Consider the following 17515-nt stretch of genomic DNA (forward strand, 5'->3'; position numbering starts at 1 on the left):
AAGCAAGTGGCTAGACAAGATCACATCACTTAAACTTACATCCCATCACAAGCTAGTCTAGGTTTTGTCCCCTTATCCTCTTCCACCCTTTCCTCCTTCATAATCACGAAATTTCCTCTTCATTTTACCCTCAATTCACCAGCCAATACTCCAAGGAATTACTCTCAACCTTCATCTCATTTTCAGCCACAAGAACTTCCTTCCAAACCCATCAAAACCATGAACTAAAGGGTTGCTGTCCCTTTTGTGTTTCAGCCACCATTTCACCCATCTACACCATCCTTTTGCTTGATATTTTTACCACCAAATACCCCTGGAAGTTAGTTGATATGCTACTCAAAATTATAGATTCAAAACAGTGACTAACTACCCTTTTTCTTACTCTTTTGTTGTAAAGTTTTCGTGATAGCAACATAGCCAAAACAGTGGCTGTTTTGGAGCATCAAACCAACACCCAAAAGTTCTTCATCTTCAAACTTCCATTCTTCAAGTATTCACATAAGGTGAGTTCATACCCCTACATTTTCATGTTTTCTTCAAGTTTTAACGGGGGGGGGGGGGGGGGGAGGGGGGAATACAAGTTAGAACACTAAACATAACTTAAATTTAAATGACAGCTTTCTACAGAAAAGTTGAGTCTTGTTCACGGACTATTTTGACCATCATAAACTTAATATCTTTCAAAACTGTACAATATGAAAATAGTTCAAGTTTATACCTTTCTAAGGACTACTCGCACGCGTTCATACGATTTTTCTACAATTTATGGCGATTTCTATAAAACTGCATGTCATTTCAGAAGTGATTTTGGACCAGTCTGTGAATATGCTCATTTTCACACTAGTTTGAGACCACTAAAAATCATAATAAAGTTTAGGAACAAAGTAGACTCATTTTATAAACTCTCAGAAGTGATGGATTCAGTTTTTTACTTACGATGATTTTTCTATGAGTTTTCTAAAAACAGGGACAGTAAAGGGTAAAACTGTCAAAAGTGGTTTATAGATTTATAAACACATTCTAACATTTTTTAGCAATGTTTATACATTAAGGAAGTTAAAAACACACTCATTTAAATATGTGTAATTACAATTTTTACAAAAGTGATAAGTACAAAAAGGTCTTAGTATCAAACTTAAGGATTATTTCATGCAAAGTTTCTAATAAAAACCTAAGAATATGAACAACAATTACGAAATATACCAAATCATCTTTTAAAATTTATACATATATATAACCATTTGCATATATATGTTTTGTTTACAAACTTGTCTTCTACATCAAAAATATACATATATAGTTTACGAAACTCTAGTCCATTTGTATCCGGTTGAGAAAAGGGTAAAATATTGTCAAATGCATATCTAAAGATTTCACGTCGTTTTTCATAGCTATCCCAGTCTTAGGGGATGATCATTTATACAAACATTTTCACACGTAAATCTGTTTTTATACTAAGTTTTGTGAGACATTTACTTCACGTACGTTTGAGTACACATTTCAAGTCCTGTATTATATACCAGAATCCCTTGGAGGGGGAGTATGGTGTTTGTGTATAGATCTATACGGGCTTGACAACCCTGCGCCCTGACTGTTAGCTACAGTACACCATTTGGGGTGACAAACGTCAGAACATTCCAACGCCTGAAGAACGCTGTGTGTAGACATTCTAGTCCATAGCATGGTTATAAAACTCACATGGAGTATTAAAAACACATTGATTTACGGGGTTTTGTAGACGTATTGGTAATTTTATACGTACATACATTTTCTAGAAACAAACATTGGTCTTGATAGAAGGTTACATTTATGCTAGTAGAAAATATGGGATTTTCTAGGAACAAACAAACAAAAACGAAACATTTTATTTCATACAACCGTTGTCATTTAATACTTATGAAACTCACCAGCTTAAATGCTGATCTACTCTTTCAAAACTACTTGTATGTCCCAGGGATTCAGTAATTACAGGTAACAAACAGCTTTTGAAGAAGGGACGCTGCGGCGCCAGTTTAAATTCATATTTTGGCATCATATTTGTAATTGGTTTTGAACATGTACCTTTTAATAATGTAAACTTTCAATTATATATATGATGGTTGTATTGCTTTCTTTACTATGTATTCATTTGATACGTTACCACATGGAGTTATCCACGCCCGAACGTTTCCGCCGTTCCGTTTTGGGGGTGTGACAGATTGGTATCAGAGCATTGTTTATAGTGAGCTAAGTATATCAAACCACATAAGATATACAAACTATAAATACATCAGGACTAAAACTCTCTGACTTAACAATTTCAAAACAGGAACATTAGGGATCCTTTGCTGTTAAGTCTATGTTTGCTAAGTGTATACGTTAAGGTGGTATATACTAAAAGTTTTATAGACTTAGAATTTGTGATTTTCACTTTACTTCCTTTTCCTTGTTTGGATGTGGATATAAGGTAAGATCACTTATTCGACTGACTATTTAATCTTGACTCTATATGACCTGTATACACAAGGTAACCATAGAAGGACCAGGAATGGACCGAGATTTCACGAAAAATGTAAGTGCATACAAACATACTAGTAAGAAGTCCTATTGGCAACAAAACAAAAAGTATTAAGATAAGTTAAACACTGCGAGTAAGCCTCAGGGTATGTAATCATGTCTGGGATGAATATAGCCTGATCAACTATATTTATCCAAGAGGTGACCAACGTATGCCGAGGAATGGTCGTAGTGGATGACGAGTCTAAAACTTACCAACGAACCATACAAAGAAAACTTTAACATACAAATTTAAAATACTATAGGAGTATTTTGCGTTACAATAGAACCACAGACTTAGATTCTTCATATGCTTCTTACCCCTATTCTCGCATAGGCATATCCGCTAGACTTCATCTCCACATAGACCCCTACTATCCTGCCACCGAAGCCAATAGATGGATCAAGAAGGATCCAGAAGAAGATTTCGAAGAGTACCAATAGATGAAATACGAGGAAGAAGATTTCCAAGAAGGGACCAGATGGAGAAAGAAGTTCGGGATATACCATCAATAAACCTTACCCTATCAAGAGGAGTGTGAGAACCTCCACCTCTCATTTCAGGAAGCAACCCGCAATTAACTACCTAGTCACACATATAGAATAGAGAGGAGAACCGATGATCCACAACCGACATAAACTCATTGCACCGTACTTCGGGCCATAGCACCCATAGACCGGCAAGCAGATCAAGAGAGGATCACCTACACTCCTTAGAAAAGTCGTTATAGGACAAAGAAACCTTACAGCTACAACCTGGACAGTCATCACAGAACTGAGAACAGAGGAGGCCACTCGCGAAATAGAATCATGCCGACACATGAAGGTAATCATCATACTGGTGCAACACTAGTTCTATAAATAGACCCTACAACATTTCAAATTGCGATAACAGCCGCCGTGACAGCAGTCATGGCACACCTCGGCGCTAACAACACAAACAAAAGCGGGAACGGCGCTGAAAGTTCCAATCGTAATAATAACCAGGGACACCCTGAGTATTCCTGCAACGACGCCCCAAATCAAGGACCTACCAAAAGACAACAAACAGTGACATTCCATACCACCACCATCCCTACTACCTCAGTGCCGACAAGACCATATGTTGGAAACCTACCAAAATGCACCAAGTGTAGCTTTCATCACAAAGGAAAGTGTAGGGAAATGCACTGCAAGAACTGTAATGAAAAGGGGCATACCACAAATTTTTGTAGGGTGCCGGCTCAACAGACCGCCCAGAACACAAAAGCTGGGATGAGTCAGACTTGCTACAGATGTGGAGAAGTAGGGCATTTCATAAAGGAGTTCCCGGAGACTAAAACAAAGATGTCAGGAGCGTCGGAAGTGTTTTTGCAACAGAGCATGGGAAAGCAGTAATAGACCCCGCTGAGATTCCGGTACGTTCATTCCCGATAGCACATATGCATGGATACTATATAATAGCAACGTGGAGAGGAGTATTATGAGTCATAGATTTAATCAATTTCTCAACCAAAAACCTCAAAAACTTAAACGAAATATTTACAGTAGAATTGGAATAATCAAAAGCACTAGAGACGTGTACATAGGGTGCACTCTAACACTAAATCAACCAATTCGTTCAAATCATCCTAAAAACCGGTCCACAATAAAAATTTACGACATTTTCATTTTAACAACGTATTAGTTAGTTTCCTCACCATGCCGATATCATATATTACGAAAAGGCCATTCACCTAAACCCATCGAGTAATAGAACCCTCGTTGTCTATGGTGACAAACTGGACACAAACCCCCGACTCACCTCTTACAACAAGACTCAGAAGTACCTACACAGGAGGTACCACGCCGTCCTAGCCCGTGCTGTGGATAAGAAACAAGAAGAGAAAGACATCATGGATGTTGAAAAAGCCCGTAACCTTCTCGATATATTCCAAGAAGATCTCCTGGGAATACCATCCGTACGGCAACCCGAGTTCAAAAATCAACCTAAGTGCAGTAGTTGTGGAAAAGGGTTGTTGTAAATGCCATCTCACCCAAGTTAATCACCCCACTCAAGTAGAGACCATGGACCCATACTAGTGAATCTTTGATTACTAAGTGTATATATTGGAGCCCTATATAATTAAGATTCTACGGACTTAGGGTCGGTAATTTGGCTTTAAATCCTTTTCCTTGTTTGGATGTGGGCTTAGAATAGAATCACCGATTCGACTGTCTTTTCAATCTTAATTATATACGACTTATAAACACAAAGAGATGATAGATGAATCAGTTATGAGTCATACCATGAACTCCATGACAAGTATGCAGGACAGTGGATGGACATGCTACCACTTGAGCGATCGTAGACAAATCAACCAAACCCACACACTTTTTACCGACCAAGGCTACAAAGAAAAATAGAAAAGTTGACAGGAGCATATCACAAGAAGATTGCGAGACTGCAGAGTATACCACTATCTATCATTTTGGATAAGGGACAAGTGATTCGCCTCATGTTTTCGATATTCGTTAAAGAAGTCCTTAATGTCACCCTTAAACTGACAGACAAAGCGGAAGAACCATTCATCGAATCCTTATACAACAACAACTATTACATTAATATCAAAGTCGTGTCATTCGAAGCTCTCTACAGAAGCAAGTGTAGATCGCCTCTATGCTGGGCTGAGGTAGGTGACACGCAACTAGCTAAGGGACAAGTTCCTAACAACACTCTCACCAGCCCCCAGATCATACGAGAAACTATAGAGAAGATTGTTCAAACCCGTGAACAATTGAAGGCATCCCAGGATCCAAAGAAGAGCTTGTTTGATGAGACTCTTGTTATTCCACTTGACGAAATTGAAGACAACGAGAGTCTAAACTTCATCGAAGAACCGGTGGAAATCATGGATCAGGAGGTCAAAAGGGCGAAACAAAGCCACAAACCTATAGTGAAGGCCCGTCGGAACGCCAAGCGAGGACCTGAATTCACTAGGGAACGCGAGAATAAAATGAAAAAAAAGAAAAACCCCCAATTGTTTAGTGATATCCCGTCTACAAATTTAATTTTGGGGCGAAATTCTTTTAACGGGGGAGAATGTAACAATTGGTAAAAATAGGAACGATCGTACGATGCTATGTTTTGATTATTAAGCAATATGAGTATTTTATCAAGAATGGTTGAAGGAATTTAACCTCTTTTATTTAAATAAGTTCTTGTGAAATATAAAACAAGTAACTAATGACAATTTCGTTATGATGTATGACTACGAACCATCACCGTTTTGTGAAAATTAGCATATAACATCATTTGAACGCAACAAACTTAATTTTTGTATCAGCATGTATCTAGTTGATAATTAAGTTAGGTTCTATGTAAAACATGTGCTTAATAGTTGTGGAGGACCTAAATTTGACAAATATACGAACCAAAGTGACAAAACGTGTTTAACGATATGGTTAACCGGTTAAATGTCACAAAATTATACATTGGTCAATAAATTTAATATTTAAATAAATTAAAATATAAAATGAATTATTATAAGGTATAATTAAAATGTATAAAAAGAATAAAACATAAACATTAAAGTTCAAATACACAAAAACTACATTGTTATTTTATACTAAGTATACATGTATGTATTTGTATATATGTATTATTATCTAGTGAATGACTAGTTATGTGTCATGACTTAAAGTGATTTCATGTAAGTTTTATGATGTCTAAATCAATTTAGATAAGAGAATTGGTGGAGATAAGTGCCAACTTAACTAATAAGTGCTTAATCACTTAAGACATTTTACTAAGAATGCTTCTTAATCCCTCTTCTAGTTTTCAAGATTAATACATTCCCTCTCCTTAACTAGAACTCCTAACTAACTAAATAACTAGTAGTTAGTTAGTTAACTAACCCAATCTCTAAGTAACCACCCAAGCAAGTGGCTAGACAAGATCACATCACTTAAACTTACATCCCATCACAAGCTAGTCTAGGTTTTGTCCCCTTATCCTCTTCCACCATTTCCTCCTTCATAATCACGAAATTTCCTCTTCATTTTACCCTCAATTCACCAGCCAATACTCCAAGGAATTACTCTCAACCTTCATCTCATTTTCAGCCACAAGAACTTCCTTCCAAACCCATCAAAACCATGAACTAAAGGGTTGTTGTCCCTTTTGTGTTTCAGCCACCATTTCACCCATCTACACCATCCTTTTGTTTGATATTTTTACCATCAAATACCCCTGGAAGTTAGTTGATATGCTACTCAAAATTATAGATTCAAAACAGTGACTAACTACCCTTTTTCTTACTCTTTTGTTGTAAAGTTTTCGTGATAGCAACATAGCCAAAACAGTGGCTGTTTTGGAGCATCAAACCAACACCCAAAAGTTCTTCATCTTCAAACTTCCATTCTTCAAGTATTCACATAAGGTGAGTTCATACCCCTACATTTTCATGTTTTCTACAGAAAAGTTGAGTCCTGTTCACGGACTGTTTTGACCATCTTAAACTTAATATCTTTCAAAACTGTACAATATGCAAATAGTTCAAGTTTATACCATTCTAAGGACTACTCGCACGCGTTCATACGATTTTTCTACAATTTATGGCGATTTTTATAAAACTGCATGTCATTTCAGAAGTGATTTCGGACCAGTCTGTGAATATGCTCATTTTCACACAAGTTTGAGACCACTAAAAATCATAATAAAAATTAGGAACAAAGTATACTCATTTTATAAACTCTCAGAGGTGACGGATTCAGTTTTTTTACTTACGATGATTTTTCTATGAGTTTTCTAAAAACAGGGATAGTAAAGGGTAAAACTGTCAAAAGTGGTTTATAGATTTATTAACACCTTCTAACATTTTTGAACAATGTTTATACATTAAGGAAGTTAAAAACACAATCATTTAAATATGTTTAATTACAATTTTTACAAAAGTGATAAGTACAAAAAGGTCTTAGTATCAAACTTAAGGATTATTTCATGCAAAGTTTCTAATAAAAACGTAAGAATATGAACAACAATTACGAAACATACCAAATCATCTTTTAAAATTTATACATATATATAACCATTTGCATATATATGTTTTGTTTACAAACTTGTCTTCTACATCAAAAATATACATATATAGTTTACGAAACTCTACTCCATTTGTATCCCGTTGAGAAAAGGGTAAAATATTGTCAAATGCATATCTAAAGATTTCACGTCGTTTTTCATAGCTATCCCAGTCTTAGGGGATGATCATTTATACAAACATTTTCACACGTAAATATGTTTTTATACTAAGTTTTGTGAGACGTTAACTTCACGTACGTTCGAGTACACATTTCAAGTCCTGTATTATATACCAGAATCCCTTGGAGGGGGAGCATGGTGTTTTTGTATAGATCTATACGGTCTTGACAAACCCGCGCCCTGACAGTTAGCTATAGTACACCATTTGGGGTGACAAACGTCAGAACATTCCAATGCCTGAAGAACGTTGTGTGTAGGCATTCTAGTCAATAGCATGGTTATAAAACTCACATGGAGTATTAAAAACACATTGATTTATGGGGTTTTGCATACGTATTGGAAATTTTATACGTACATACATTTTCTAGAAACAAACATTGGTCTTGATAGAAGGCTACATTTATGCTAGTAGAAAATATGGGATTTTCTAGGAACAAACAAACAAAAACGAAACATTTCATTTCATAAAACCGTTGTCATTTAATACTTATGAAACTCACCAGCTTAAATGCTGATCTACTCTTTCAAAACTACTTGTATGTCCCAGGGATTCAGTAATTACAGGTAACAAACAGCTTTTGAAGAAGGGACGCTGCGGCGCCAGTTTAAATTCATATTTTGGCATCATATTTGTAATTGGTTTTGAACATGTACCTTTTAACAATGTAAACTTTCAATTATATATATGATGGTTGTATTGCTTTCTTTACTATGTATTCATTTGTTACATTACCACATGAAGTCATCCGCCCCCGAACGTTTCCGCCGTTCCGGTTTGGGGGTGTGACATGCAGCAAGGACCATGCTTTGTGATTCTAAATGGGCTAAAACCATTAACACGATAAACAAACAGCATATGAAGACCCCATATGAAATTCTATATGTTCACAAGCCAACGATTGCTCACTTTAGGATCTTTGGATTCCCTTTCACACTACTTCACCTGGAGTCAACTCCTATGTTCAATTCAAAAGCTGATGGCTGCAATTTCGTGGGATATGACAGACCCACAACTTGTCGAGTTTACAACAAATCTACCAAACAGATCGTGGAGTCATTTGATGTGCGCTGGCTGGAAAAGAATGCAATGAACGCTCGAGTTGGACCAGACTGGTTATTTTATTACACTTCCTTGTTTAAATCATTTAATGTGTTTTCAGATGATGTTTCAGGTATATACTCAGGTTCGAGTGCAACTGTTGAAGATGATGAGAGAGATGTTATCATTGGCTCATTCAAACTATCTGTGGTGATTCCTGAATCACTTACGATGGATGCAACTACATCAAGTACACCTGATTCCTCACCAGTCCAAAAGCGTAGATCCATCACCGAAGCCACTCCCCTTACTCCCGAAGAACCTGAGATTCTCTCAAGGGAAAATGTAACTGCCACACAAACTTTAATGGAATTTCTTTTTCCAGAGCCATTCGCAAATGAATTTGTGGCAAGTACTTCTTATGATCATAGACCGTCTGAAGGGGGTGATTCGGCAGAAGGCATATTTGACAATATCACAAATCTTCCAATCACAGACAATGGTATTAGCCATCCAATCCCAGCCAGAGTTCAACGTGATCATCCAATCCAGGACATTATTGGTCCACTAGAAAGTGGGGTTTAGACCAGAAGTCAAAGTGGATATGCCAATGAGTGTCTTTACTCGTGCTTCATATCCCATATTGAACCGAAGAATGTGGACATGGTTCTGAATGAACCAAGCTGGGTGGACACAATGCATGAAGAGCTGAATCAGTTCGTAAAGTTGAGAGTATGGCAGTTGGTAGAGCTACCAAAGGGCAAGAAGTCCTTGGATACACGTTGGGTGTTTAGAAATAAGCAAGATGATAGCGGGGTGATATGCGCAACAAATCTCGTTTGGTCGTTCGTGGATTCAGGAAAATAAAGGGTCTTGACTACACTAAAGTGTATGCTCTTATGACGCATTTGGAAGTCATTCGTATATTCCTAGAATACTCTTCCTACATTGGGTTTATGGTTTATCAGATGGATGTCCAGACAACTTTTTTGTATGGAGTCGTGAAGGAGGAAATTTATGTTGATCAACCACCAGGGTCCTAGAGCTTGGTATGCTACCCTAACTGAACATCTGTTGGAGCACGGGTACATAAGGGGAACGATCGATCAGACGTTATTCATCAAGAAAGTGGATGCATATTTGATTGTCATCCAAATCTATTTAGACGACATCATTTTCGGGTCGACCATCCCAGAGCTATGCAAAGAGTTCGAGGAAGTAATGAAGAAAAGATTCGAGATGAGCTCACTGGGTGAAATGACAATGTTTCTAGGGTTACAAGTTCGACAGGATTCGGCCAGAATTTTACTACATCAAGGAAAATATGTGGAAGAAATGATAGAAAAATTCGGGTTTAAAGATTCAAAAATTGCTTCCACTCCAATGGCATAAAGACCATTGTTGACGCCAGATCCTTAAGGAGTATCTAAAGATCAAACTGAATATCGATCAATGATCGGATCTATGATGTATCTGACTGCCAGCAGACCTGACATCATTTTTCCGTCTGTCAATGAGCTTGTTATTAGGCTAATCCTAAACTTTCCTATTTAATTGATTTTAAAAGGATTTTTAGATACCTTAAAGGTAGCCCTAAATTGGGTCTCTGGTATCCTAAAAATCCCAAATTTGATTTATATGCTTTTGCTGACAGCAATTATGGAGGTTGTAATTTTGACAGGAAACCTACGTCGGATGGATTTTAATTCATAGGGACCGATTACTATCATGGCAATGCAAGAAAAAACAAATGATGTCGACGTCAACGGCTGAGGTTGAATACGTTGCAGCATCCGCCTGCTGTTCTCAGTTTATCTGGATTCAACAGCAATTGCTGGACTACGATTTGAATTTTCTTGACACCTCGATTTTCTGTGATAATGATGTGGCCATTCAAATTGCCAAAAAATCTTGTTCAACATTAAATAACCAAGCACATCGACATTAAAGTTCATTTTATTCGAGACTGATATGAGCGTAAGCTCATTCGTTTGGAAAAAATTCACACCGATAACAATGTGGTGGATTTGTTCACCAAACCTTTCAGTAAGGCTCGTTTCGATGTGCTTGTGGGTTTTTTTGAAAATGATTCATCTTGAAGATTAATTTTTTTATTTTTATTTTGTCTGTTTAAATTTGCACATTTATTTTATTTCCTTTCTCCCCTATGCACAGTTTAGGGGGAGAAATCAAAACTAAAAAAAATTATAAAATCATAAAAATTATAAAATCAAAAATTCCAAAAATATGTCTTCTTTCGTAAGTGTTGTCCGGAAGTGATATGAAGTTTAGTGTTAAAAGGCAATCTGAAATACGTGTAATGCCCTTAAGCTAAATTGTTTAGTTTTTCTGTTCAATGTGCTAGTAGGCACGAAGGATTCAAAATGAAGGGACTGGACATTGTTGACAAATGAAAGGAATTGACAGTGTTAACTCGTTTGGACTTAGATAGTTAAATTTCGACTGACCATATGAAGCATGGATAGATTGAGCAGTGAGATAAACAAGGGAGCATGCGATATACATTAAAGTTACTTATCATCTAGAACTGTGGCTCAACACTTCTTCAACGTACGGATTGATGTCCTTAATTCTTGTGCTGATAGGGTGACTGAGGGGTTCTGATAAAGTAGTTCTGTGTGAAATTGTTTTTTTTCTTATCCTCTATGAAACGACCCAAAAATACGACCCAAAAATTTCGTTTTTCAACATAACCAAAAACCATAATCTGAGTGTCATATCATAAAACCATACATAATGCATCTCAAAATAATAGTAACACACGGTGCGGAAAACTGTATCATATACATGACATATAAAAATCAAGAACTAAATCAACTCCCAGGATAAAAGCTGAAGCTGTGGTGTGTGCGATGCCATCAACCCGAGCTCTTCCCTCTGCTAGTGGAAGTACCTGAAACCAAAACTGAAACTGTAAGCACGAAGCTTAGTGAGCTCCCCCAAATTACCACATACCATACAATAATATATCAAGCACATACTGGGGCCTTGCCCCCTCCATCGGACCGAAGTCCGAAGCTGACTGTCTGGGACCTTGTCCCCTACATCGGACCGCAATCCGAAGCTCACATCAGACCGAAGTCCGAAGCTGACTAGGACCTGGTCCCCTACATCGAACCTAAGTCCGAAGCTGACATCGAACCGAAGTCCGAAGCTGACCGGGACCTTGTCCCCTACATCGAACCGAAGTCCGAAGCTGACATCAAACCGAAGTCCGAAGCTGACCGGGACCTTGTCCCCTACATCGAACCGAAGTCCGAAGCTGACATCGGACCGAAGTCCGAAGCTGACTGATCATAACATAACGTATCGCTTAGCATGAACACACATAATCCTGTCTAAGCCACGAAGGCTTCAAACATGCTAACTACTGCATCGGATAAAAATCTGGATACTACTGCTAGCTAAACGGGTCGGCATTGTGGCCTTAGACCCGCTCCTACTGAAAAGGAACTCACCTCGTGAATTGGCTGCTGAGCGAATAGCTCTGAGGGCTAACTGTTGCTGCTCCGGTATCTCCCCGGCTACAAGTCCATAAACACACTCAATCAAATACTAAACACTGCACTGGGTAAAATGACTCTTTTACCCTTGGTCAAAGTCAACTCTCGGTCAAAGTCAACCCACGGTTGACCTGACTCGCCGAGTTGGGCCGCCAACTCGCCGAGTCCCTATCCTCACTCCTCGACCCTACTCGATGCTACTCGTCGAGTATGGCATCGACCCGACGAGTACTCATTCGATCCAAGAATTCAGACAATCTTCATCCGGCTCGCCGAGTCATATGAACAACTCGACGAGTTGTTCTTGAGCATAAGAAGATTGCCTTGGACTCGTCGAGTTGTATGAACAACTCGCCGAGTCCCTCCATTACTGAGTCTACCCTCAACTCGCTGAGTCCACTCCACAACTCACTGGGCCCACTCGACATCGCTCAAAAGGAAGAAATCGGGGACTCGCGACTCGACTCGCCGAGTCGTTCTTCCGACTCGCCGAGCCACCGCCATGCAACTATTCTACACTCGATTCTGCTCGAATCCAATACATACAAATGATAGATCTGGGTCCAATAAGCTGGTTTACCACGTAAAGTTTCCAACTTTACGTGTACAAACACATGAACAAGGGAATAAAGGCTAAAAAGGCACTTAAAAGGGTAGATCTAGGGTTATGATGCACAATGGCTCCATAAAGACAATAGATCTGGGCTCTACAACCCCTAAATGAACAGATCTAAGGATATTTCGACATAAAATGGCTTCCATATCAACATAAGGCTTGAGAAAAGCATTAACTAGATCTAAAAGGGATTTTAAAGCATAAAAGGGAAGGAAATCCGAAGAATACCTCAAAGAACTCTTGCTTTCCCTTGAATCTTCGCTCTACAATTCTTCTCCTTGCTCCTTTCTTCTTCTCCTTCTTCAATCCTTCACAAAATGCACACAAGATCACTTAAAACACTCAAGAACGAATTAGGGTTTTCTCACAGCTTTAGAGGGTGAAGGAGGCGAGATTGGGTGCTATAAGGTGGCTTAAATAGTGGGCAACCCGGGGATTTAGGGTTTCTCCCAGACGGACAGACTCGCCGAGTCCAGAATATGGACTCGCCGAGTCGCCAACTAACACGTGCTCGAAATCCCGTCCCTACTCGGCGAGTCAGGCTATGAACTCGCCGAGTCCCTTTACAAAACTTCAAAATAAATACCAAGGAATCATCATACCGGGAACGGGTCGTTACAATTCTCCCCCACTTATCTCAGACTTCGTCCTCGAAGTCTGCTTCGGCTGAATCTGCAAATATCTCTGGGTAGTGCTCTCTCATCTCCTCCTCAGCCTCCCACGTCCACTCAGACCCCTTCCGGTGCTGCCACTGCACCTTCACTAACTGAATTACCTTGTTCCTCAAGGTCTTGGTCTTCCGGTCCAGAATCGCGACCGGCCTCTCAATATAATTCAGGCTACTATCAACCTGAATATCCTCTAGGGGAACGACTGTTGATTCATCCACCAAACACTTCCTCAACTGAGACACATGGAAAGTGTTGTGGATCTGACTAAGCTCCTCAGGAAGATCTAACCGATAAGCAACCCGACCCACCCGGGCCAAAACCCTGAAAGGACCAATAAATCTGGGGCCCAACTTGCCCCTCTTCCGGAACCTGATGACACCCTTCCAAGGTGAGACTTTCAGAAGGACCATATCCCCCACCTGGAACTCCAAGTCCGAACGCCTCCTATCGGCGTAGCTCTTCTGCCGACTCTGAGCAGTCTGCAGTCTACTACGGACCTGCTGGATCAACTCAGTCGTCTTGAGCACCACCTCCGTGCTCCCGATGACCCGCTGACCGACCTCGCCCCAACAAATCGGGGTCCTACACTTCCTCCCATACAGCATCTCAAAGGGAGGTCGGTCAATGATCGCATGATAACTGTTGTTATACGAGAATTCCGCTAACGGAAGATACGTATCCCAACTGCCACCAAAATCTAGGACACATGCCCTGAGCATATCCTCGAGAGTCTGAATCGTCCTCTCGCTCTGCCCGTCTGTCTGAGGGTGGAAAGCGGTGCTGAAATGGAGACGAGTACCCATCTCGTCGTGGAACCGCTTCCAGAACCTGGATGTGAAACGGACATCTCGGTCAGACACCACCGATACCGGCACTCCATGACGTGCCACAATATCTCGCACATAGATATCTGCTAACTTCTCCGCTGATATACTCTCCTGGATCGGGATAAAATGGGCACTCTTCGTCAACCAATCCACTACTACCCATATCGAATCCATTCCTCGTGCGGTCCTGGGGAGCTTGGTGACAAAATCCATGGTGATGTCCTCCCATTTCCACACAGGAATGTCTAACGGCTGCATCCTGCTGTGAGGTCTCTGGTGCTCCGCCTTTACCTTTCGGCAGGTCAGGCATCTCTCGACGTACCAGGCGACGTCCCGCTTCATACAGGGCCACCAATAATCAGGTCGAAGATCTCGATACATCTTCGTTTCCCCTGGGTGGATAGAAAACCGAGACTTATGAGCCTCATCCATTAACACTTGTCGTACTCCACCCCAGTACGGTACCCACACTCTCCCATGAAGCGTCAGCAAACCACGACTATCATAATCAAACGAGGCTACTCGGCCCACAATCCTCTCACACTTCTGTCTTTCCTCCTTGAGACCCTCCACCTGAGCCTCCTTGATCCGCTCCAACAATGGAGTGATCACTGTCATCCTCAAACATAGATCTCTGATAGGGGCCGCCGACACTTTGCGGCTCAGGGTATCGGCCACCACGTTGGCCTTCCCTGGATGGTAAAGGATCTCACAGTCGTAATCCTTTAGCACATCCAACCACCTTCTCTGCCTCATGTTCAGACTCGGCTGATCCATAAGGTACCTCAAACTCTTGTGATCCGTGTAAATAGTACAACGGACCCCATAAAGGTAATGCCTCCAAATCTTGAGGGCAAACACAACTGCCCCCAGCTCCAAATCATGGGTAGGATAATTAGCCTCGTGAGGCTTCAACTGTCTCGAGGCATAAGCTATCACATGGCCTCGCTGCATCAAAACTGCTCCCAAACCTGTGATCGAGGCATCACAATAGACTACAAAGTCCTCTACTCCCTCTGGCAAGGTAAGGATCGGAGCCTCGCACAATCTCTGCCTGAGGGTCTCGAATGCTGTCTGCTGCTCCGGACCCCAACGAAATACCACTGACTTCTTGGTCAGTCGGGTGAGCGGCACTGCTATCTTGGAGAAATCCTGAATAAATCTCCGATAATACCTTGCCAACCCTAGGAAGCTCTGAATCTCAGATGGAGACTTCGGGACCTCCCACTGCATCACGGCCTCTATCTTGGCCGGATCTACCAGAATACCCTTCTGGTTGACGAGGTGACCAAGGAACTGCACCTCGCGCAACCAGAACTCACATTTGGAGAACTTTGCGAAAAGTCTCTCCCTCCTCAAAACCTCCAGCACCTCCCGTAGGTGCTCCTCGTGCTGCTCCTGCGTCTTGGAGTATACCAAGATGTCATCTATGAACACTATCACTGACCAATCCAGCATCGGCCTACACACGCGGTTCATGAGATCCATGAACGCGGCTGGAGCATTGGTGAGCCCAAATAGCATCACCACAAACTCGTAATGACCATACCTGGTCCTGAAAGCAGTCTTCTGTACATCCTCATCTCTAACCCACATCTGATGATAACCGGAGTGTAGATCGATCTTGGAGAACCAAGACGCTCCCTGAAGCTGATCAAACAAATCATCTATCCTCGGGAGTGGGTAACGGTTCTTCACCGTTACCTTATTCAACTCCCGGTAATCTATACATATACGATGCGACCCATCCTTCTTCCTCACAAACAGGATCGGCGATCCCCAAGGCGAACTGCTCGGCCGAATGAAACCCTTGTCTAACAGCTCCTGCAGCTGTGTAGACAACTCCTGCATCTCAGGGGGAGCTAGTTGATACGGTGCCTTGGCTATCGGAGCCGCACCAGGAATGAGGTCAATCCTGAACTCAACCTGTCTCTCAGGAGGTTTCCCGGCAAATCCTTGGGAAACACGTCCAGGTAGTCTCGAACAATAGGAACATCATCAACTGCCGTCTTGCCCTTCTCCCGGGCATCCAAAACGTAAGCTACAAAACCGGCGCAACCTTGCTGAACATAGCGCCTCGCCCTTGCGGCGGAACAAAAGGTCGGTCCTCGCTGTGGCCTCTCGCCCTGAATCACCAACTCTCCCCCACTGGGAGTGCGAACCCTCACTAGCTGAAGCTCACAATCAATCACCGCCCCATTGGGGATTAGCCAATCCATACCCACAATAACCTTATTCCCTCGCAGGGGAATAGGTACCAGATCCACTGAAAACTGCTCATCAAATAACTGGAGAGAACACCCTCTATGCACTCTGCCGACCCTCACGGTCCTATCATCCGCTATCTCAACCTCTAATGGACAGTCGAGCTCCCCTGGAGCTCTACTAAATCTCTTGCTAAGCGCAAGTGATACGAATGATCGGGTAGCCCCCGAATCGAATAATACCATAGCAGAAATGCCGTTCACAGAGAACGACCCTGAATAAAACATACAATCATAAGCAATATTCAACTAGTAATAATAAAGAGATAAAGGGAAGATACATACCCGTCACCACATCAGGAGTCGCTCGCGCCTCCTCTTCTGTCATCTGAAACGCCCTACTCTTCGCCACGGGCGCATCAGCTCGGCCCTGCCGGCCATCTGTAATCCTCAAAGTAGCAGGGGCAGGTGCAGCCACCTTCCCTGCTACAGCTAAACCCGGACACTGGGACTTTTTATGTCCCCTCTGATTACACTGAAAGCAAATCAGATCTGATGCTGCAACGGCAGTAGCAGGAGCCGTACAATCCCTACTCAAATGTCCAATCCGACCGCACTTGAAGCAGCCGGAACTCCCTGCCTTGCACGCTCCTTCGTGCATCTTCCCACACCTACCATATCGACCGTGGCTCGGCTGTCCCCTGGACCTGTGATCTGAAACCCTGGGCTTTTTGCCCGAACCGCCTGAACCCGAAACCGCCTCCGATTTCCTCTTCTTCTCCATCTCGAGATCAATCTCCCTCTCCCGAGCTCTAGCAATCATATCTTCCAGCGTTTTACAGCTGGACCGGCTCACAAACTGGCGGATATCGCTCCGCAAC

Source organism: Lactuca serriola, chromosome 3 (genome assembly GCF_051521515.1).
Source record: "Lactuca serriola cultivar US96UC23 chromosome 3, Lser_US96UC23_V15, whole genome shotgun sequence".
In the NCBI taxonomy this organism is placed as follows: domain Eukaryota; kingdom Viridiplantae; phylum Streptophyta; class Magnoliopsida; order Asterales; family Asteraceae; genus Lactuca; species Lactuca serriola.